The 23,521-nt window shown below is 48.1% G+C and overlaps 1 protein-coding gene and 1 long non-coding RNA gene across 6 annotated transcripts in view; one reads left to right on the forward strand and one right to left on the reverse strand.

The window, feature by feature from the left end:
- Positions 1–18,329, reverse strand: part of Nav1 (neuron navigator 1) — a 252,435-nt gene extending 234,106 nt beyond the window's left edge. For all 4 annotated transcript variants that reach the window (XM_063239988.1, XM_063239987.1, XM_063239986.1 and 1 more), the window contains exon 1: positions 18,197–18,329. The gene's annotated coding sequence lies outside the window, so the exon portion shown is untranslated. The remainder of the gene's footprint in view (positions 1–18,196) is intronic.
- A 190-nt stretch (positions 18,330–18,519) lies between these two features.
- LOC106028715 (uncharacterized) lies at positions 18,520–22,930 on the forward strand. 2 transcript variants are annotated; one of them, XR_001202340.3, is made up of 4 exons: positions 18,520–19,040; positions 19,503–19,567; positions 20,206–20,324; positions 21,289–22,930. It is a non-coding gene; the product is annotated as an uncharacterized LOC106028715 (long non-coding RNA). The 2 variants fall into 2 exon arrangements; XR_010044495.1 differs by having other exon boundaries at positions 18,520–18,966.
- The last annotated feature ends 591 nt before the right edge of the window (positions 22,931–23,521 follow it).

A 23,521-nucleotide genomic window follows, 5' to 3' on the forward strand; every position in this document is an offset into this window, starting at 1 on the left:
CCAGTGACCATTCTTGCAGGATGAAACATGGTTTCATTAGGACAACTTTTTCAACTGTCCTAGCCACAAGAGAGGCGGCCAACCATCCTTGAAAAGCCACGAGGAGCACGGCAGGAGACTGTCCTCCTCACTCACAGAGCCCTGCCAGCAAGGCACATGCTGTGGTGCACAGCTGGTTTCTTTGGGATCTTGGGAAGGGAGGCAGCGGCTGCAAAGGCCCCGCCCCAGGCTGCCCCAGGCCAGCTGCTGGGTGAACATAGCACGTGGGACCTCTGGAAAGAATAATGATGGGGCACACAACAGGGAAGCCTGTGGAGGTGGAAAATGAACAGAGACGCTGAATATATGTTCCTCCAGCCGCTGTCTGTTTTGTGGCACCCAGGGTGGGACAGCGGCCTGGCCTTCCCGTCATTGTGCTGGAGCCCTGGGAGGCCTTGGCTTGTGGCACAGATCCACAGATCCCAAAGCTCTCTGTGGCTGCTCCATCCCTGGGAAGGGCTCCGCAGAGAGGGGAGGCAGAAATGTACCCTGTGGTGACAGAGAGCCAGACTTGCAGAGCTATCACTTTCCTTCCACAGGAACATGACTTGGGCCTTGGAGGAACAGGAGGCCAGGTCTGGTGAAATCCTGGCCTCTCTGGTGCATTAAGGAGCAGGGTCCAACACTGCTCCTCCTTTGCTTTGCTCTGGTCCCAAATCACCCCTAGAACATTGGCCCAGGATGGTCATGGCTAGGCCAGGAGTGGGTACACAGTCCTGGCCTACCAGGAAGCTCAAGCTGAGTGAAGGGGAAAGGCTTGCACCGACAAAGGCCCCTTAACCCAAAGATGACAAGGTTGCAGAAGAGGAGCCAGGATGGAAAATCTCTGACCCTCTGCTCTTGTCAACCAATAGCATCCTAGCCTGCTCCATATCTGGTCAATCAAGTTGTCTAGTGGGCTCTCCATCATGAAAAATGAACCAGAGGAAGCAAGAACCTAAGTTTGTAGTAGATGAAACCAAAATCAAGAATAAGAGACTTTTTGGATACCACCCAGTAAGCTGCAGATAAATCATTGGAGGGTGCCAGGAAAGCTCTGCTGACAGCCACTGACCTCCCTCCATTCTCCCACCATGCCTGGTCTTCCACATGGCACAGGGCTGTTCAGCCCAAAGCTCCCACCTTCAAACCTTTTTCTAGTGCAAGGAGAAGGGAAGATCTCTGGCCTGCATCCTTGGCCCCAATGATTCAGAGCTGCCAGCTGCTGGCTGGAGAGGGCGTGGGGTTCAGGTTGGATTCTGCTGGGCAATTCCGCCCTCTTGTGGTGATAATGGAAAGGTGCAAGGACATGCAGACAAAGGGCAAATCTATTTCTTTCTCGCTTTCCCAGAATCCCCCTTCACGGCCTCTATTATGCACTTACTGCCCAAAAAGAAATGGAGACACTGCACCATTTCTGAGGGCTTGTGGACCAAACCCACCCACAACCAGGAGAGAGGCAGCCGGGGAGACTCCCAGGTTTCCTTCCCTCACTCCAGCAGCCAGTCTTTGGAGGGGCAAACCTGCTTCCCTCTGCTGCCCCCCATGTGGGTGGAAGCTTGCCTCTCACGGCCCCCAACCCTGCTCCTAGCTCTCCTGTTCTAAGCAGCCAACCCCACCTAAGGCACCAAACCCCATACCCCACATGGAAGGCCAAAGGCTACAGCTGTTAAGAAGAGTCACTGTTCTCAATGATGTCTGTCCTCACACACCAATGTGTCCAGTGTTGGGTGCTCCGGTCCTCCAGATGGACACATCCTCCCAAGCGCAGGAATCAATGGTTTCTTGCCTTGCCCTGTATAACCAAGTTTCACTGAGGCCTCTCAGCAGGTAAGGACCATAAATAAACCCCTTTACAGACAGGAAACAGTCTCAGGAGGTCAAGTGACCTGGCCATAAGCTACCCTTTGTCTAACAACCATCACTCCCATGAGCCCAGTGCTGAGCAGCTCACATCGTGTGTATGGTTGGCTCTCAAGAGCTAGGGCAACCAATGAGCTGAGTTAAAATGATCCCTCTTGTCCAGAGGAAGGTACAGAGACACCAAGGGGACAAATAATACAAAATAACACAATGTCACACAGCTAGAAAATAGCAGAAACATAGGAACTCAGCTCTCCCTCCTTATTTTTAACACACACACCCACATACGCACATGCACTAGTTTTCGGCAAGGCCAGGCCTCCTCCTTCTGCCCTTCTAAGCACCACCTCAGACACTGCCCACCTCGGACAGCTTCTTTTCATGGCCCCTGAGGAGTGCTTCTGCCTTTCTACAGAAAACCCACAGAGATGCAGCCTTCCTGTTTCTCTCCCTTCTGCTCCTACTGGGAAGCACAGCCCTCTCCCCATCACCCACATTTCTCAGCATCCTTACAGTACCCATCTAGTGGTTCCTGGTCCAAGTGACCTGGGCAAACTGGTCCTCAGTTAACACACCCGGTAACCGAGAAGATGGACAAAACTCCGCCAGCAGTGGCCCATTAGCAGGGAGAGGGAGGTACAGGAGCGAGGTGTGGCTGGCTGGTTTCTGACCTCAGATCTCCTGCAGGATCCAGGAAACCTCTGAGTACACAGGGCAGCTTTGAGCATGATCTCCCATGGAGGGTAAATGTCATTGAGATCAAGCCCAAAGAGAGGTCCCCTATGTCGCTGCACGTTGTGTGTCTGGGGCACACAATCAGTGGGCTACGTCTGATCACTGTCCTGTGGGTGGACTGAGGCACAAGATGCCAACCCTTGATCCTTGCAGAATCACAGGGCAGGACACAGAGGCCTGAGATCCTGCCTTGGACGCTAATCACAAACCACCCCACTTGGATGATGAGGCATTTCAACATCACTGTCAGTCATGTGGGAAAGCAAAGGAATCTCATCTTGACACCAAAGCAGACTTCTCTGAGGGTTTTCTATAAGAAGCAGCAGCCTAATTTCATGTTGGCCTCCTCTGTCCACTCAGGGGTGGAGGGGGTGTGTGATCTGGGTCACCAAGGGCTAGGAAGTCTGGGCTGCAGGGTCCCTGGCTGATTCACGGTTGTCCTGTGTACAGGGACCTGCCCACTGGCCTGAGCTCCTGTCTGAGGTGTGTGCCACTGCAGAAAGCTCAGCAGAACCAAGTCTCTAATTCTTCAAGAAAGATGAGTAGTTTCCCCAGGTTCCCTGGTGAGCCAGCACTGGAGACCCTCCTGTTGCAACACAGGACAAGAGGAAGGGAATTCTCTGCAGAGGGGCCAGGGACCAGCCTGAAGTGGGATGGGGGGACAAGAAATGTCCCTTAGTCCTTTGCTGCTGACCCAGGATGGACAAAAGAGGGGCTCTCCTAAAGCCTCTTGTGCTCAAAGACTGGATAGTGGGGGCCTGATTCCTACCAGTGGATTAATCCATTGATGAGTTTATAGCTAAATGCGATGTTGGAGTGAAGCCTGGTGGGAGGAGGGAGGTCACTGGGGGTATGCCTCGGAGGGTCTATTCCATTCTTCCTTTGATCTCTCTCTCTTTCTACTTCTTGCCATCATGCCATGAGCTCCTTCTCCTCTGCCAAGCCACCCTGCCTTGAAACCAGCTGGATGTGGACTAAAACCTCTAGAAGCTGAGCCAAAACAAACCTTTCCTCCTTGGAGTTGTGGATGTTGTGTTGTGTCTCTGCGCTAAGCTTCCCAAGTCCCCGCCCTTTGCCTGACTGAAACCCCACAAGTTCACATGGGGAGCTCAACTCGCAGGAACTTTCCTGCCCCTTGCCCTGCCACGTGGTGACAGCTCCTCTACTGTCTTCCCACCGCCCAGGAGTGCCTTTCCACAATGATAACAACGAGGGTGTCACTGGTGACTTGTTTATCAGTGTTGTTTCTACAAAGACCCTCACACTGCTTGTCCTCAGCACACAGCACAGTGCTAGTCACAGCGAATGCTCAGTAAATGAATGAATGCAGCGCTTGCAACTTTCTCTTTTGAACCTGAACTGCCAAGTGTCCCACCCAAACCCTTCATGGTCCTTTATCCCTGGCTGTTCTCAAATGGGAGGCCACAGGCAGAGCCATACAACATCCTGGGGGGCTGCCGCTGACCCCAGGCGGCCTGCTCCAGCTTCTTCCAGCACCCAGGAACCAGTGAGCGCCAGATCCCCACTCCCCTGTTGCCTTTCCGGCTTCTCTTTCGGAAACACCTTTTTCCTGCCCCTTTAGGCTGCCCTGCTTCCTGCACAGGAAGAAGGCCCCACTCCAGATGCTATTTACAGCAAGGTCCCTCCTTCTCGGCCTCACAAGGTGAGGGACCGTGATACACGGGTGGGGGAGAAGGCTGTGGCTTTCCAGGTCCCAGCCTTGAGGAGAAGGAAGCAGAGACCCAAAGGAGGGGGGGGGCAGATGCAAGAGGAAGCATCTCCAGACCCCATACTGTTTGTCCCTCCTGGCTCATCCACTAAAGGCAGAATCAAAAGACCATAGAAGAACCCTGAAAGCACTTGGAGATGAGGAAACAGGCCCAGCGAGGAGAAATTCAAAGGCAGCCACACGGAAAGTAGAAAGCAGGTGTCCAGGCTAAAGTCACAGCACAACTACAAAGGATTCCCTCATTTAGTCAGAAGGTCCCTTTTGAGTTGAACGTGCTACCAGTAAAGATGGCAGGAGTCCTAACCCCAGGGTGGCAGAGCAGGACCGCGTTAGGACAGACACTGAAGATGTCATTTGTTAAGACGAGGTCTCCCCAGAGGAAGGAAGGCCCTGTTCCAATATGACCAGGAACTTAAAGGAGAAGAAACGCGGGACCCAGAAGACGACTGAAGACCACAAGGAGAAGACAGCCATGTAATGATGGCGACGCCGGAGCTCTGCACCTCTCCACCCTGCGTCTCCCGAGAATGCACTCTTCTCACCACAGGCAGGCTCTGACGCATGGCCTATGGTTGTCTCCCCTCCCCAGACAGGGTGGTAAGCCCAGGTTGGCCTTGAACTTGCAGCATTCCTCCTGCTTCAGCTTTCAGAGTGCTAGGGTCACAGGCGTGCTAACCACACCTGGCTTGCCCTTCTGATTTTTGCACACAGGGCCAGATTCTCCTGACCATCAACACATGCAGCCAGGAAACAGCACTCTGGAAACAAGGAGTCCCTCTCCCAGTCATCTGAGCTTCTGGTTGTGGGAGGTAGAAGTGGAAGCCACAGAAACAAGAGATGGACCGGGAACAAAGGGCACATTGCAAACTTCAAGGTTCCACTGCAGCTTACTAACTCTTCTGGCAGGTTAGCTGGTGTTGCTTGAGAGGCACAAATCCTAGCATGATTAAAGGGATCCACCACAAACAGTAATACCTTCAAACATCAGAAACAAAAAAGAACAAAATAGCTTGGCATGGAGGCACATGCCTGTAATTTCAGCTCCATAGGAGGCTGAGGCAGGAAGACTGAAAATTCAAGGCAAGCCTGGGAAACTTCCTAAGACTTTGCCTCAAAACAGAATAAAAAGAGGGCCAGAGAGCTTAGAGGTCTCCAGTAACCACACACACACACACACACACACACACACACACACACACACACAAGACATGTGCACAGATGTGGAACAAACTACATCATTGAACATAGATGAACCTCAACAAATATTGAGTTAAGAAGCCAGATACACAATAGAGCACACAATATGATTCCTTCCATACGAAGTTCAAGAATGAGCAAAGCTAACGTTTGGGGCTACGAATCACAGTGAAGTAGGGATAGGTGGAGCAGGAGCACTGATGGATGGAATGGGACGGAGGCTGAGGGCTGACGGGAAGGCTCTGTGTGTGGGTTAGGGTGTGGGCTATGTGAGTACACACATCTGTCAAAAACCCATCAAGCAGGCTGTGAGCGTGGCTCAGTGACACAGTGCTTGCCTGCCACATCTGCGGCCCTGATTTCATCCCCTGAGGCCACAAAACAAAACAAACAACACATGAGACTGGACACTTACAATCTGCATTTTTCTGTTTGGAAATTGGATCTCATTTAAAACAGTAGCAGAAAAGCCAGCAAGGGTTTCTTCCTTTTTGGTGGAGGGAAAGTCCAACCCAAGCATAATGTGGGGAGGCTGTGTCAGTAAGTGGACACTTTGCTTCCTTCCCCTGTCCCCCCAGGCTGCCACCAAACTCAAGCCCTGCTCAGTCCTGGGTTGGCTTTGGGCAGCAGCCCAGGTTCCTGTACAGAGGCAGAAGAACTTAAAGAACAAGCATGGCCATGACTTCTTAAGTGAGGCCTTTGCTGCAAAGGTCAAGCCCTCTCTGGTGTCCCGTTGCCAAGGAGATGGCCCTCAGTCATTTGGCCCACAAAGCCTCAAGTCCATCACTTCACATCTCTCACCTTCCCGTATCCTTTGTCTCAGCCACCTCTGCGACTCTTCTTCCCGAAGCCAGAGTTACACCACTCTGAAACAGCCTGGCCAGGTAACAGGCAGGCTTTGCCACTCCACTCCTCACCATCCTCTGGGGTGCACAGTCTGGAGCCCAGAAGGGCAGAGGGACCCTAAGTCTTAGAGCAGCACCTGCACAGGCTCTCTGACCCTCAGGCAGGGCTGTGCACTCTCCTCTGCCTCTACAGAAACAGCGCAGTCTGCAGGCATGGGAGCTGACTGCTTGTGGCATCCTTGACTTTATTTAGTCACTTTCCTGTCCCACATGGACTCTCAGGGGACCAAGGATATAAACATGCGATGCACAACTGTAGGGAAGCAAATCAGGGTGGGGGCAATGCCAGCATCAGCTTTATGCCCAGGGGTGCTCATATGTCGTAGGACGTCCTCACATGCTATGGGATGATACTATTGCTTCTCCCTACGGAGGAGGGAACTGAAGCTCCCAAAGTTGCAGCAGCCAGAGTCCAACTGCCTCCAACACCTGTGCACTTCCTACCACACCACCTGTCTCAGGCACATTGGAGGAGGCCAGGGAGCAAGAAAGTGGCCTCTAAACCACCGAGACAACTGGAGTCCAAGGGCACTCTTGGGGGCAGTCTCTCAGCTAGGTTGGATCTTGAATGTGTCCTTTATCCCCAGGGAACTGATCTGCACATGTTTCCTGGCCCCCACAGTGAGCCAAGACCCAGCCAGGCCAGGCCACGCTCTAAGCCTGCTGCGCGTGGCCGCGTGGACTTCTCTCCGCTCCCCGAGGTGGAATCTGAGCATCTGGCCCCAGCGCGGCCACCTCAGACACAGAGGCCTTTGTCTGTGAAGGATGTGGGTGCAGGAGTAACAGTCTCTGCAGCCAGCTCGGCGGCAGCCCCTCCCACTCACTTCCCACAGCTCCTCCATCCTGTGGTCACTCTCTGGGCTTCCCTGCTGGCCTCTCATTTCTTTCTGGCCAGGCCCAGCAAGAGGAAGTGGGAGATGACTCGGTGTGATGTGGCGTCTGTGATCACACTCAGTAAGGAGATTAGTAATGAGCGATAGATTGAACTTCACAGGGATCTGTGAAGCAGGAGGGGCCAGTTTATTAGCCTCTGACTTGCTAAACATTTTAGCAAGGAGCTTCAGTGGCCCTAACTTCATTCACAATAGTTATTTCTTTCTTTCTTTTTTTTTTTTTTTCGTTTTTATCGGTACCAGGGATTGAACTCATGACTGCCTGCTTGCAAGGCAGGCGCTTACGCCGCTGAGCTAAAGCCCCAGCCCCCACAACAGTTATTTCTAATTCAGATATGAAAGTGAGAGATGGAATTCAAAATCTACACTTCTATATTGGTTCTTTGACTGGGTAAAAATGAGCACAGATGATAAAATCAGTGATGTATTTTCAAATAGCTTTTACTGAAAAATAAGTATTGGACAGCAGGGCACAGTTCTGTGACACAGCACCTGCTTAGCATGTCGAAGGCCTGGGTGTTGAGTCCCCAGCACCAAAAAATAAATTAAATAAATCTAGTGCAACTAATAACACTCAGTATGTCTTCTACACTGCATAATAGACAGAAGGTCTGTGGCCACAGGCCACCTCTGCCTTGTGTGGCCCTGGGGTGTGCTGGATGGTTCTCTACCGAAATTACTGAGGCCATGTGGCTCTGACGAGCCTTGGCCCCCTGAGTCCTGTTTTCACCATCTGTGAAGAAAATGTTCATCCTTGCTGCAACCCTAAGGGAGATGCTTGGCCAGAAAGGCACTCAGCTTGAGCAATTCCCCAATAAAGGCCTGAGGAAAGGTGAGGACGGGCAGCTGGAATTTGGGTCAGGCGACATCCATCAGGCTTCGTTCCACCCTCAGGGTCAGGCTCTGAGCTGGACCCAGATTGGTGCGGTCTCAAATACCCAGCGGTAGCTTCACGCCTGCCTTGCACCCAGGTGACCTGCTCCTAAGATGCAAGGCCCGAAGCCAACAGAGGAAAGTGTCACGGGTTCCACACTACCAATATAAACCTAGGGAACTGGAATTTGCTGAGATTTAATTAAACATCTGTAAATCACCATTGTGTCAAGTGCACTCATATTTGAATATAGCTTTCAAAATCATTCACTCTATTTGGAAACCAGCTTTAGGTTCAAATGTTCTCATTTCCCAATGTGTTGGATTACCAAGAAACAACCAACTTTAAATACCTAAATGAATTGCTGTCACTTTCAAATAACTTTAAAAATGCTTTTAAAAGCTAAATTCTACAAAGCCCTTCGAGCATTTTCCAACGGGATGAACGCTTCCAGTGTGCCATGGAATATGGGCCCATCCTTCCAGATGTGTGACCGTCTGTCCCCAGGAAGGATGCCTGAGGCATCCAGATCTCAAGAGCGCCCTCTCCGGCCTTGCTTGGTATTGCAGGGGTTTCTAGGGCCAGGTCTCGCACAATCCCCTTTATGGCTCTCTGTCTGCAGACGCCAGGATGTCTGAATGCAAAGCTTGCTGTTGTCACAACTACGATGAGTGGTGGCCCTCATCAGAAGGTACAGAAGACCTTAGGTGACAGGCAACAGTTTCCTGTCCACCACCTCCCACTTGTTCTATTGCCCAAATAGTTTTCTGTCTTTAGCACTTTTGGTGGTTGCTCATCTTAACACACAAAATAGTTCTATTCCCTCGGTGTGACCTTCAGACCACTTCTGTTTTTATCAGCCCAAATAGATGAGAACAGTGCACTTATACCACTCAACGCTCTACTCTCTTTTTTTGCGGGGGTGCGTACTGGGGACTGAACCCAGGGCCTTTGCATTGACCTTCAGCCCAAGCCCTTTTTATTTTGAGACAGGATCTGGCTAAGTCATGAAGTTGCTCAGATCCTTCTGCCTCAGCTTCTCAGAGCTGATTTCAGTTCCCTTGATTGGATTTTAGTTCCTTTGATTTTGTACCTTGAATCTTAGAATTTAGTGTCTTCTTTTCTAACACTCTGACAGACTCTTAAATCCTGCTGTACAAGATTGAAAGGATGTAAGACCCTCCTTTTCCCTCTCCTTCACCAATTCCTGTTTCAGTCAACACAAATTTTATTAATGGCCCAGCAACTACAGCTGACTTAGAGATTACTAGTAGATGTCATTCACATTATCTTGGTTTTCTGTTTGTTTTTTAGACAGGGTCTCACTATATAGTCCTGGTTAGCTTTGAATTCACTATGGAACCCAGGCTGGCCTTGAACTCATGGCAATCCTCCTGCCTCAGCCACCTGAGTGTTGGGATTACAGAAGTGCATCACCTCACCCAGCACTTTCCTCGAATGATAAAATGAGGCTGGCATGGCTCATTCTAACATCTTGTGAGACCCAGTAGAGAGGATAAGGAATTTGAGGGACACTGGCTTTTTACAAATAGAGCATCTTACTTTTCTAGACTTATCTGACTTGTAGCATGACCAATAATAATGGCTAATATTATTTGGGCAACTTAGAGAATTCACCAAACCCTGATTTCTTCACTAGTAAAATGGAGAGAACATGACCATCTAACTTGCTTAGTTATTGTAAAGATTAAATTGAATGATATAAATGAAACTGCTTTATAGCTGGGTGTGATGGCACATAATCCCAGTTATTGGGGAGGCTAAGGCAGAGGGATCCCTTGAGCCTGTGGCTCAGCCTGGGCAACAGAGTTAACACTCTCATCTCAATAAATAAATAAACAAATGAAAAGCTCTTTACCCCGTGCATTGCTATCCCAATTTAAAAGATTATGGTCTTATTTCCTTCTTCCCTAAAGGAAAACATCAGTGTGGGACCCCACACAGCAGGCAATAGTTTAGGAAAAAGTACATGGTACTCTCTAAGGCCACTTGGTAAACCAGTGGGAAGTCTGAGTGTGGCCCAAATATTAAATAACTGTGAAGTCAGGCAGGACAGCGCATGCCTGGAATCCTAGCATTGGCAAGCTGGGGTGGGAATATCAAAGGTGAGTTCAAGGCCAGCCTGGGCTACGTAGCAAGTTCAAGTCCAGCCTGAGCTATATTAGTGAGACCTTGTCTCAACAACAACAACAAACTCCCAAACAATAACAACTCTGCTAAATCCAGTTCTATTTGTGTGATTAAAATGGTTAGGTAGGACAATATCTGTCTTAGAAAATATGTTTCTAAGTATTTAGGGAATAAGTATCATGATGTCAACAAATATATTTTCAAATAGCTCAGAAAAATACTATACTTTATGTATACATGTAAACACATAGACAATAAATGTCTAGATATGCCAATAACATTTTGGGACACTAAAGGCCAGGGATTTAGCTCAGTGGCACAAGTGCCTGTCTGGCAAACACAGTTATGAGTTCAACCCCCAGTACCTCCCCCCCAATTTTTTTTGGGACACTGTCCTTCCTATCTATCTATCATCTATCTATCTATTTATCTATTGATCTACTATCTCTGTCTCTTTCTCTATAAACAATCTCTAAGAGGTTTGCCTCTTTCAGAGAGTTTTCAAGAAGTATAGTAAAATGTTAACAACCAATAAGACTAGACATTATAGTTGTCTTTTACTTTCTCTGCTGATTTGAAGCATTTGGAATGAACTCCTGTGGGGGGAAAGCCTGCAGTGTTGGGATGTGCCCTGACTATTCTGTGTCCCTCTCTGTGGCACTGCATGCCATCCTTGAGGACAGCTTCCACTCTTTGTCTGTGAGTATGGTGGGTAAAGCCGACAGTGTCCAGGGGTGACGGTGGGCACAAAGGAACCAGCAACCACCATACAGTAGTGTGGGGGGCCCCATACAGTCAAACCCCTCTGTGCTTTGGGGACAGAGAGCCAGGAAACCTTACAGAGCCACCCAGAGGAGAGACCAGCAGACAGGGCAGCTGCTGAGTGTGGTCCTGGCCGGCTGGGCGCCTTACCCATCCGTGTGTCTCATCAGCTGTCTCCCCTTTGTTCAAGGCAAGTGGGAAGAGAACAGTTGGCATCTTGGCACTGCCCAGAACCCAGCTACTCCTTCTCAGTCAACTCAATTATCTGCACCAATGAACTGAGAAAAAAGGACTGGAACTTGACTTTAGCAATAATTTATTGAGTATCTATTCTATGCTGTTATGGTTGAAGTCTACGAAAGAGTTAGCTAATACCAGAACCAAATGAAATGACTCCGTGACAAACAGTGTGAAGAGCAGATGCTAGTAAGACACTCCCATAGCCCAGTTCTCAGATTTTCAGTCTACAAATGGAATTCAAGAATTGTTCTGCTGATATTTGCTGACCTGCCTATGGAGGACCTGTGCCAGGGAGCTCACAGCCAGAGGGCTGCAATTTCGGACACAGTGGAGATAAACTGTTGCTTGTTTCAAGGGCAACAAGTGAAAGAGGATGGCACTGGAATGAGGATATCTGTCATTTACTGAGCACACACCTTTAGCTTCCAGGCACTGGTTTGGGTCTTTCACGGCCTCACTTGATTTATGCAATCATTTTGTGGCTATATTCCCCACACTTGCTTGTTTGTTTGGAATCACTGTGGTATTCGTGCATACATGGGGTAAGGGGGTATAAGGTTGGAAGTAGAGGTAATGAACAGGTGAGTTGGACCAGGCATGGTGGTACCATGCCTGCAATTTCAGCATTTTGGGAGGCTGAGCTAGAAGGAACCCAAATTTGCAAGCACCCTGTACATTCTGGTTTGTTTTGTTTGAGACAGGCCTCACTCTGCATATATAGCCCAGGCTGACCTTGAGTTCATGGGAATCCTCCTGCCTCAGCCTCCTGAGGACTGGGACTACAAGCATGCGTGACCATGTTAACAATTTAAAGAGACCCTGCCTCAGGAAAAAAAGTTAAAAGAGCTGAGTGTATAACTCAGTGGAACCTGGGTACACAAGAAATCTTATGTTCCATCCCAAAGAGAGAGAGTGACAGTGAGAGTGAAAGAGACAGAGATAGAGAAAGACGGAAAGAGACAGAGAGAGAGAGAAAGAGAGAGAGAGAGAGAGAGAGAGAGAGAGAGATAGAGAGAGGAAGAAGGAGGAGGAGGAGGAAAAAGAGGACAAGAAAAGGAGGAGAGGAAAGACGGGGTGGGGAGAAAGGGCGAGAGACCTGACAAGTTGGGAAACATCCTATCAGTAAAGCAAGACATTTTCATCACACTTATCCTGGAAAAGAAACCAAATCTCTGAGAGGTTTCAAAGCCTGCCTAATGTCACACAGCAGAAAAGATGCCAATGTGCAGAGTACAAATTCAATTGCCAATATCTGCTGCCAATACTCACCCTGGGCTAGACTTTATATACAGAGTCAACATTTGAAGCTTGACTCCAAGTCTGACTCATTTCATGATTCAAAATCATATCTTTTCCCAGAAAACCCCTGAGAATAGCCTCAGTAATGATTTGAGGGAAACAGGACTGCTGGCTCCAGGGAAAGAAGACTAAGACAGACACAAGGTGGGTGTTTCCAAAAAGCAAAAGGTTAATATTTTGCAGGCAACTATACATATTCTGTGTGGCTTATTTCAAAATCCCCCACTTTATCTGGAGATACATGTTGGTGAAGCCTGCTAATTTTTTGGTATCTTTTGCCAATGGGTAGAAGTCAGATTCATAACCCAATGAAGAGCTCTGAAAGACAGCAGTGTTCTAATGTGGAATAAGACAATTTCACCCACTGTTGTTAGGGTTCCCCAGTAACAGAGGTGTCTGAGTTGGGTGATCCCTGGAAGGGAGGTTTAGAGACTTGGTTCTTCTGGAAGTGGTAGGAAAATAAGGCCTATATAACAAATAAGATTCTTGCCAATGCCGGAAGTTCATTCCACAGAATTTGCTATTTACTTGATTTACAAATGGATTTGAAATTGGGGAAAGGATGCAAAGTGGGTCAGTATCACTGACCAGATGGGGAGGGCACTGTATCACTAAAAGCTGTGATCAGTCAAGGGTTCCACAGAGAAAATCAGGTCAGGCATGAGTGGTTCTAACCTTCACAGTGCATCAGCATTACCAAGAGGTTTCTAAATGACACATAGTGAAGCCACATTCCAAGCCAAATCAAGCGGGGCCCAGGGGGATGAGCCCAGGAATCAGCAGTGTTTCAAAGTTCCCCAGGTGACACCAGTGCATAGTCAAGACGAAGAACCTTGGGATTGGAGGAAATGAAGGTTTCACTGAGGCCATGTCTGGTGCTCACGAAGCCTTAGGAATTAGTTCCCCTCTGGTTCTAGGTCATTCTAGGTCTTGATGCAGGGGTCTTAAGGGGAGATTTTTTGGAAGACAGGAAGATGAGGCCTTTTAACCCTAAAATGGCTAGAGCCTTGACTTTCTAGTTATTATAAAGTATTCGCAAATTTATAGACCAAGGAAGTAGAATGGTAATTTCCAGGGTCTAGAGGGAAGGGAAATAAGGAGTGGGGGTATTTTTTAAATTTGGGAAAATTAAAAAAGTTCTGGGGACAAATGGTGATGATACTTACCTAACAGTGTGACTGCATTTAATGACACTGCAGTAGGCTTAAAAGCATTTAAAATGTCAAGGCATTTAAAATGTCCATTGCTGAGACAAAGTACCTAATAATACATACAAATTAAAGGAGAAAAAGTTTATTGTGGCTCACAGTTTCAGAGGTTCAGTCCATGGTCAGCTAGCTCTAAGATAAGAATATCATGGCAGAAGGACACGGCAGAGGAAAGCTGCTCACCTGGTGACACTCAAGAAGAGAAAGCAGGAAGACCAGAAAAGAGGAAGGGGCCAGAGACTAGAAATAGTCTTCGTGGCTGTGCCCTCAGGACCCATCCAAACACACTCACAGTGTGTTTCACTAATCTCTTAAGCATCTGTCATGCCAGTTAAGTTGACCATTAAGAATAATCATGACAAGTCAGCCTGGTGGCACATGCCTACAATACCAGCACCCTGGGAGGCTGAGGCAAGAGGATCATGAGTGCAAACTCAGACTGGGAAATTTCAAAACTTAGTAAGACACTGTCTCAAAAAAAAAAAAACATTAAAAGGGCTGGAGATGAGACAGAGAGAGAGAGAGAGAGAGAGAGAGAGAGAGAGAGAGAGAGAGAGAGAATATAACTGTGATATTATATGTGTATACATATTATAAAGAAAGATATAATATATAATAGCTTACCCCTGGGAAGGAAGTATGGTTCAATGTAAGAAAAATAATCAATATGATATACCACATCAGTAAAATGAAGGAAAACATAAAAATCACATGATTATTTCAAGTGATGTCTAAAAAAGTATTTGACAAGAGCCTGTACACCTTTTCTCAATAAAAACACTTAGAAAACTAGAGATAGAAGTGAATTTCTTCCATATGACAAAGGGCATTTATGAAAACCATCAGCTACCATTATACTCAAGGGTGAAGGACCAAAAGCTTCCTCCTCAGATGGGGAACAAAAGTGTCGATGTCTGCTTTTGTTGCTGCTATTTAACATTGTACTGAAAGTTTAAGCGAGAACAGAAAATAAGAAGGGCATCTAACTGGAAAAGAAGAAGTAAAAATCATCTCTATTCACAATTGACATGATCTTCTAGATGGAAAACCCAAATAACCCACAAACTATTCTAGAGGTACAAGATCAACTTAAAAAAAATCACTGGTGCTTCTATATCCCAACAATGTACAATTCCAAATAAGAAATTAAACAACTTCACAGAGGAAAACTTTCAGAGCATTTGAGGACTAGACCTCAGAATGGTCTTGTGTCCTTTGAAGTGGAAATATCTTGTTATTAATGGTCCTTGGCAGAGGCATAAGCATCCATGCCTTTAATTTTTCATGCATACTAGTGCATCTCATATTAAAATTAAGTAGAGCAAATACATTTGATGAGGATGGTAGTGCAGACTGCACAGGACAAGCGTGAGAAGCTGAACTACATCTACGGACCCATCAGGGCGCCCTACATCTCGGCCATCCTGCCTCCCCTCACGTTGCAAGAGTCACAGGAAACTGGAAAACAAAATCCCAGGCCCCTTGGAGGAAATCAGGTCTGAGTCAGCCTCCCAAGGAGGTGGAAGGAACAGAGGAGGCCCCGGGAAAGTATTTACTAAGAGGGTGTTATTCACTTAAAAGTTGGTGGAGTTTTTTTTAATCAAAAAAGGAACTAAAAGTTTATTTATTTATTTAGGTTACCAGGAACCAGAAAGATGGCATGTTTGCCAAGTGTTGCCACATTTTGTAGATCTCTGTTTCACAGACTAAAAGTTGGTGGTTGGTTCTATCACAGAAATAGCTTTTCTTACCCTTGCTGTTTTTCTGTTCCTCTCCTTGCTAACAGCTTAGTAACCTCTGCTAAGAGCTGTGGATACAAACACCAGGGAGAGAAAGCTGAGTGCAAGGAGGCAACTTGCTAAAAGGGAATGCGCTGTGGACAGGGAGCCAGAAGACCTGGGCTCCAGGCTGGCCTCTGCAGCTGTGTGGCCAGGAGCCCAGCCCTTCCTTCAGGACGCCTTGATTGTCCTCTGTGAAGGGGAGGAGGCAGGGCTGGGCGGGGAGGGTGGAGATCCCTTCTACTTTAATATTCTAGTTTTTCATAAACAAACCCCTGAAGAATTCAAAAGAACTTTAAAAGACCGAGGAAGTCACATTGTTTGAAAATAGATGAAAACAGAGACAAATTTGAAAAGATGAACAGGAGGTTTTTTACTTTTTTTCCCCAGGGCCAAAGCTGAGCTGATAGCAGAGGATCACATGGACTTTTAGTGCATGGGGGTCATATTAGAAAAGGGAAGGACAGCCAAACAGCGTTCCTGTCTCACCAGGGAAATCAGATCCCAGCAGATCCCAGCAATCAGCCTCATTATAGATCACTTCTTGGGGGAAGGAAACCACAAAACAAACAACTCCCTAAGAATGAATAAATGGGAATTTGAGATAAGAGGCTTCTGGGTGGCACTTAGATTTCTTTTCCCCCACTCTTACTAACTTGGTTTTTCGTTTTGTTTTTGGTTTGTTTCATTTTGTTTGTTTGAGACAGGGTCTCTCTACGTAGCCCAGGTTGGCTTCAAACTTGTGTCAACTCTCCTGCCTCAGCCTCCCCAGTATTGTGATTACAGACATGTAATTACAGGATTACACCATATACTGCCAGTCTTACTAATTTGGAAAACATTTATAAACTGCCTACTGTGCACTGGGTATCACAGGTAGTCAGACAGGGTGTTTGGTTATCAGACATTCATAGAGAAAAAAAGAATGTGTGCAAATACCTAAGTATCTAAAATACAAAGCAAAATGTAAGACCTGCTCCAAGGGTGTTCGAATGAACTGCCGGAATACTTCTGATGAGGGGCTTCTTTCTTAGCAGTGGAGCTCAGGAAATGGATTCTACAGGTTAGTGCAAAGATCTGAAAAACCAGCTCTCCTTCCAGCAGTAACTATTGCCCTGGTTCTCCTTTTTGTTTGTTTGTTTGTTTTTGTTCTTGGCCCTGGTTCTGTTTTACAGAAGCTGAGGAACTATTTGCTTTCTGATCATCCTGAGAGCTGGCCACACAGCCAGGCTAAGAACTACAAACTGATTGAAAACTTCCCCTAGAAAGCAACAGAGAAAGCACATACAGTATAAAGCTCCTTCCAGAAGAGAAAGTCCACAGTTACAGGCATTCTCTTTTCAAAGTAAATCTAGAGATGCACCAAACGAACTCAAAGAGGGGTTTAAAAAATTCATTAGAGAGCTGGAGTCACATGGATATTTGGCCTACAGAGGTTAAGCTCTGTGTTGAAGTATTCCTGCCCATTATAAATGAGTTGCAGGGGACCAAAGCGGGGAAGCAAGAGATCACCCACAAAATAAAAACCCAGGCAAGCCCAGGGCTCTCCCAGAACAGTGACCACAGGCCACAGGCTTCTCGGCAGTGAATTTGAACGAGCCAATGGCATCCCAATCACCGAAACAGGAAGCCAGATAAACAGCATGTTATCACGAGGGGATCCAGTGCTTCCCTTAAGCCAGAGCCAGCTGCACCCTGTGACTGTCCTAACAAAGTGCCATTGACACACCAGCTGATGTTCCTGCGTCTGGCTAAAGGTGGTGGAGCTGATGTAGAGCCCTCTCTGCTGAGTGGACATTACCCTAGCACACTACCCTGCAACGCACCACCCAGTCCTGGCCAGTTCCTGCCTTCTGTTTCTGCTCTCTGAAGACCTGCCTAAGCATTCACCCCGTGTCCCGTTTTCATGGACCCTGAGAATTAGCAGGGATCACTGGGCCCGGGCACCTTCGCCCTTAAGTGTGCGCCTCGTATTCTGCTCACCAAACCCCTCCTTTCCCCTCCCTCCTCTTCTCCGGGAAGCTTTCTTTGCTCCCAGACAACCTGGGCAAATGCCAGAGAACACCGCATGGGGATACGACCAGAGGGTGCTGTGCTCCTCAGGGCATCCTGGGACCCAGCGAACACATTTTCTGGAGTGACGCGCAAGGTCACCTGCCCCAGCTGTCCCACTAGGTCCTGGTAGTGATGGGAACAGAGTTAACTTGCTGTTCTTGGTACCCCTGATTATAGCACCTCAAGGTACTTTAAATCGCAGGTATTTCACGTGCAGGAAGTTGAGGCTCAGAAGGAGTGGACGGTCCTGGAGAGTAACCTCCAGGATCAGATGCACAGTCTGTCGGGACAGCTGGGCACACCCCTCCCCCGGAAGCCACTCGCATCTCCCCAGTTATTCCAGCGCTTCTCGGGAGTCCAGCCCGCAGCCTCCCCGGGGACACTAGACGCTCGCCCCTGGGGCTCGCCCGGCGCCTCCGGACCCGCTGGGGTGGTCCTGAGGTCGCAAAGTGCGGAGCGGCAGACCCCGCGCCCGCGCCCGCCACTCACCCGCGCGTGTGTCCTCCCGGGCTCCGGGTCCGCGCCGCAGCCGCTGTCGCCGCGCCGAGACGCACATCGCCGGAGCGGCTCGGGGACGGGCGTCCTCTCCTCGCCGCCGGAAAGTTTCCCGGGGCGCCCTGGCCGCGCCGGCCCCTCGCACAGTCTCAGCGTGCGCAGCGCGCCCCGCTCTCGGGCCTCTCGCAAGGGCGGCCGCCGGCCCCGGCCCCACAATGAGGAGGCGGCGGCATCCTGAACAAAGTGCCGGCCCCGCGGCCGGGCGGCGGGGCGGAGCCTCGTGACCCGCTGCCCCGGGCACACGCCGGCGGCCCGCGCGGCGGCCGGGGGAGGGGCGCGGGCCGGGGCGGCGGGAGGGGGCGCAAAGCTGCGGGTCGCCCTGCCCCCGCCCTCGTGCCAGTTTAACCCGCAGAGGGGCGGAGGCCTGGGTCCCTTCCAGACTTTGTCATTGGAAAGCTATTCCCGTAACCCTTTCCTGCCTTCGCCGCGCGCCCCGCCTCCCCGGTCGGCCACAGAAAGGCAGCTGCGGGGTGGTGGGGCTGGGGCCGGAGCTGTCAGGGCAGGAAGCCTCTGCACAATTGAGCTTTTCCTTTGCTAGGGACCTGCCGCTGCCACTTGCAGGCCAGGATGCCCTCCCTCTTCCCCACACGTCCTCTAGTTGTCGGTGGTCTGCGGTTCTTTAGGAGAAGGGGACAGATGGGTCGTGAGCAACCAACCGTACCTGCTTCTGACTCCACTGCCCGCCGCCTTCTTCTCTGGCCCCTGTGAGTATCCCGCTCTCTGACCTGGAACCCTTGGATGCAGAGGACAGGAGAGGCCCAGAAGTGCCTGGCAAATAGTAGGTGCTCAGTAAAACAAATCACTTTTCTCCACCTTCCAGACCCACTCACAGGTCCTCCTTTTTTCAGAGAAGTGGAGTTGGGGGAGTTTGGAGGGGGAAGGAGAGAGGAAATGACAGTATCTTAGGGTAGTGTATGGGAGTAAGATTCTCAACCAGGACCTAGTACAATCTGAAGTGCTGGGAGTACAAATGTGTCCTCACCTGGGAGGTTCCAGGTTCTACACAAAAAGGCAGATGGAGTTTGGCGGTCTGTGCTCCTGAGGCAGACTGAGCTGTATGGGAAAATGGAGTAACTGTGTCCAAGGATCTGGCATTTTGGCATTTTGGACTGGACTCCCCCCCCCCCCAGTCAACAAACGTGAGGACTGATTTCTTTCAAAGGGTTAGGGTTGGAAGTTGGGAGATGGGGGGGGGGAGCAAAACGCTTTCTCCTTAGGAGACCTCCATGCTCTTTTCCAGCCAGATCAGCCAGCCGGCCGGGAGCACAGCCAGGATTAAAACCCCTGAGCCCTGCCTGAGCCCCTGTAAGTACGTCAGTGCAGTGGCTGTGGACACAGGGAGAGATATGGCAACACTAGACAATTACTTTCAAGACATTCCCAATGGGTCAGAAAAAAAGATTTTCATTTTATTTTTTTTTTTACCACAAAGAGAATGAGCTGGAGTTTTGGGGGGTTTTTGTTTTTTGTTTTTGAGACATAGCCTCACTATATAGCCCAGGCTGGCCTCGATCTCACAGTGATCCTCCTGCCTCTGCCTCCCTCCCAAGTGCTGGGATTACAGACATGCACCATCATACCCAGCTGAAGTGTTTTTTAGTGGGGTAAGGGGACTGCAGAGACCCCTGAGATGAGCCCCATCCCCGTATAAAATAGTTAAAAGTGAAGCCTCTTAAGGGAGATTGCCTTGACCTACTATTTATAAGCCACAAGCAGTTGAACAATATCTTCAACCATTGGCCCCCTTGGTTTTTTCATCTGTAAAATGGGATAGAAATAGTGTAAGAATTACTGGGAGAATTAAATGAGGTTCTGTAGGCAACACTTAAAATAGTGCCTGGCAAATACTCAATAAACTTTAGCTGCTACTTTGATCTCTGATAACCCTGTATCCAATTTGGCATTTGATGATGTGTTAGCAGGAATCTTTTCTTGCTTTTCAGAGTCTTCTAGGCCTGCACAGGGGAACCTGATGCAAATGGACACTAGAAGTTCGACTGGTCCTGACTTTTTGTGAGGCCAGGTGCCTGGCCCCCATCTGTCCACACTGCTAATGTCACAGGTATAATGCTGTTCTCTGAGGGCTGACCAGAGTGGAAAAGGGCAAATGCTCTATGGATGAAGTCTTTTCCATATGTATGTAGGATCCATATTGCTCTCCCATGTAAGAGTAGGTGGTCATACAAGTCCTCCATGACCCAGCTCCAAATGTCCCAATCACAGCCCTCCCACAGTGAACTTGGACTTGTAAGCAAATATAAGAGGAGGCAGATGGGTTGGGAGAGGGAATGAAAGAGGGGTCAGTCTGGTTGTGGTGACAGAGGACATGAAGGCTCCAGAAATGGTATAAAACCGTGGCAGAAAGAAGCCAGAACTGTGGACAGAGTACAGTTTGGATAGGAAACAGGATCCCTGCCTGCCCATCCCAGTAGTGGTTTCTGCCAAATGTCTACCTTGTGAGTAGTTTTTGTCTGAACATAATGATGATTCAGTTGTTCTGAATCAAGCAAATGGATTTTCCTTAAATATGAAAATCAATAAGAGGTAAAGGCAAGGCCCTGACTCTGGGGACAGAGGGTGGAGTGAGCCAGAAAAGGACTAGGGAGTGAATGGTGGATAAATGATAGAAGGAAAAGGATTCAGGCTCACTGCAGGGGACCTTGGCATTGTCACTGAGTCCCAATCCCACTGAGAATCCAGCCCTGTGGATATCACTGTAGCACCCTAAAACCCAACAGCTTCCATGCTGCCCATCCCCCACTCCCAGAAGCAATCCTGCTTCCAGGCGAGGATATTGTTAACAAGAGGATTAATGTCAATGTGACAAATGGGTTTTAAAAAAATCATCCCAGAAGCCCATAGTCACTCCCATGGAGACTCAGACCTGGCCGGAGATCGAATGAGAACTTCAGGAGACCCAAGAAGCATAGCAAACTCTTTTTTAGCTTTAGCCTGGTTTCCTTGAGGACTCTGCCTGTTTTCCTGGCACCTTGAGCTCTGTGGACTAATGCTAATTTGTTTCACAGCTTGGATTATCTGATGTGAGACTGCGGGGATTTGAACAGAATCAGAGCTTCTGCATTTCATATGACCCTCCTGACTTGCCCAGGGCTTGCAGAGCAGTTTGTAAGGCACTTTGCAGGGATAGGAAGATAGTACACTGCTTTATTTTCTTGAGCATGTAACAAACGTCATTAGCACTCCTGAGGTGGAATTGGAGGAGCTTCTGACCTCCTCCTGCAAAGCCAGTGGAAAAACACTGGGTCAAGCTGCAGAGGACCTCACTGTGCCTCTCTTGTGCCGCCTGCTGAAATGCGTCACCCCAGTTTGCTCATGGGTAAAAGGGGTGTTGACACCCAGGGGACAGCCATATCCACCTGCCAAAGCTGTGGTGAGTATCCAGTGAGATAATGGAAGAGAAAATGGTTTACATAATGTGACTCAAGTCTAAGCAGAAGTGTGATGATCACGTGGAAATCATCAGCTTGCACTCCAGCCACACCCCATTGCCCACCTCAGGCCACTTTATCCTGGCTGTGGGCTCAGTGCTTGAAAGCTCATTTCTGAGTGACACAAATTTGTTCACCTATAGCCCTTGTCCTTTCTGATTGATTAGCCAGCCAGGCAGCTGCTGGCGCTATGGGGTGGGGCAGGGCCAGTCTGCTATCGTGCCATGGGGCATGTTGAGGCTTTAAAAAGGGCTCCCTGCTGGTTGCTGCAGTTTACAAGGACCCAGGAGAAATAGCCCATGGGGAGAAGCTGGCACAGTAATGAATGTTTTACAAGAGCAGCAAGTCACTTCCTTATCGGGAAGATGCCGTTTCTCCCTAGCTCAGTTACCAGGAAGTGAGATGAGCTGAGAGGCAGTGCAGTGTTTTTCCAAAGATGGCCTTTGAAGAGGAGTGTTTCTTTAAGAGACCAGGAGAGTGGAGATGGGGTTGGCAGAGAGAAGTGGGCCCTTTTAAAAAGCCTGGCTCTGACTGTGCAATCCTGGGGAGGACAATGGTAGTCATATTTATATAATGCTTGTCATGCAACAGCAGCTACTCTAAGCACTTTCCTTAACCCATTTATTTTCACAGCAAGCCTATGTAACAGGCTTCAATTTTTGTCCTTTTGTTACATTTAAAATTTTTTTTAATTTTAACTTTTTCTTAAGAGATGAGTCATTATGTTGCCCAGGCTGGCATCAAGCTCCTAGGTTCAAACCATCCTCCTATCTTAGCTTCTCGAATAGCTGGGACTATAAAATGCAGACTACTACACTCAGTCATAGTTATCACTTTGGATTTCATTTTATGAGGGAAGAAGTTGAGGCCAAGTATTTTCCTGGGTTTAACAGCTAGTAAGTGATATAGCCAGAATCTCCAAGCCATCCGTCTCTGTTGCTTTCACCTCTTCACATATATAGGAGGGGACAGTCCATGGTATGGGGGGATAGTGGTGAAGGGCTCTGGCATTTACTAGCCTTGGCAAATTTTTTCTTTTTTTTAAAATAATGTTTACTGAAAAGCAACTGTACTTCTATTTCATGGTGACGAACAAACAATATATCATTTACAAAAGTATTAAAATGTGAAATAATGATAAATCTCACCACAAAATTTATAAGACCTATGTACAGAAACCTAGAAAACATTAAAGAGAAATTAAAGATTTCAAGAAACATTTTTGTCTTTTCAACATCTTTACTGGGTATAATTTACACACTATAAAATTTGCCCATTGTAAGGATATGATATTAGGGTTGCAGTAAATTTACAGTTTTACAATTATCACTACAACCAAGTTTCAGAATAGTTCCAAAGTTTTCTCATTCAATGCATGTTTTAACTTGTTTCAGTTTCCCCATCTGTAAGATGAGAATACTGTCCTTATTATGAGCATAAAATTAACAAGGCAATGGGATGATGGTGATGATTATATTCTCTCATTATTATTATTATTATATAAACTTTTAGAGTCAACAGAAGTTTGAATAACTACTTAATTTCACCTTTTCCCTTAACGGATAAAGAATCTAGAAGCCAAGTTGCCCAGCAATTTGTCAATTAAGGATATGCAGTAAATTTGGTGGCAGGGTTGAAACTGGAGCCCAAGTCTCTTGGTTGGTATATCTGTGCTTTCTTGTCTCCAAAGAGACTTTTCACCCAAGTTACAGGGATGTCACTGTGCAACACCACCCCTACCTTTGTGGGTGCCTCCAGAGTGATACTGACCAAAGGCATGAACTCCCAGACTGCTTGTGTCGGACCTCCC

The sequence above is a fragment of the Cavia porcellus genome, unplaced genomic scaffold, assembly GCF_034190915.1.
Source record: "Cavia porcellus strain 051 isolate PalLab524CR breed Dunkin Hartley unplaced genomic scaffold, mCavPor4.1 scaffold_29, whole genome shotgun sequence".
Taxonomy (NCBI): domain Eukaryota; kingdom Metazoa; phylum Chordata; class Mammalia; order Rodentia; family Caviidae; genus Cavia; species Cavia porcellus.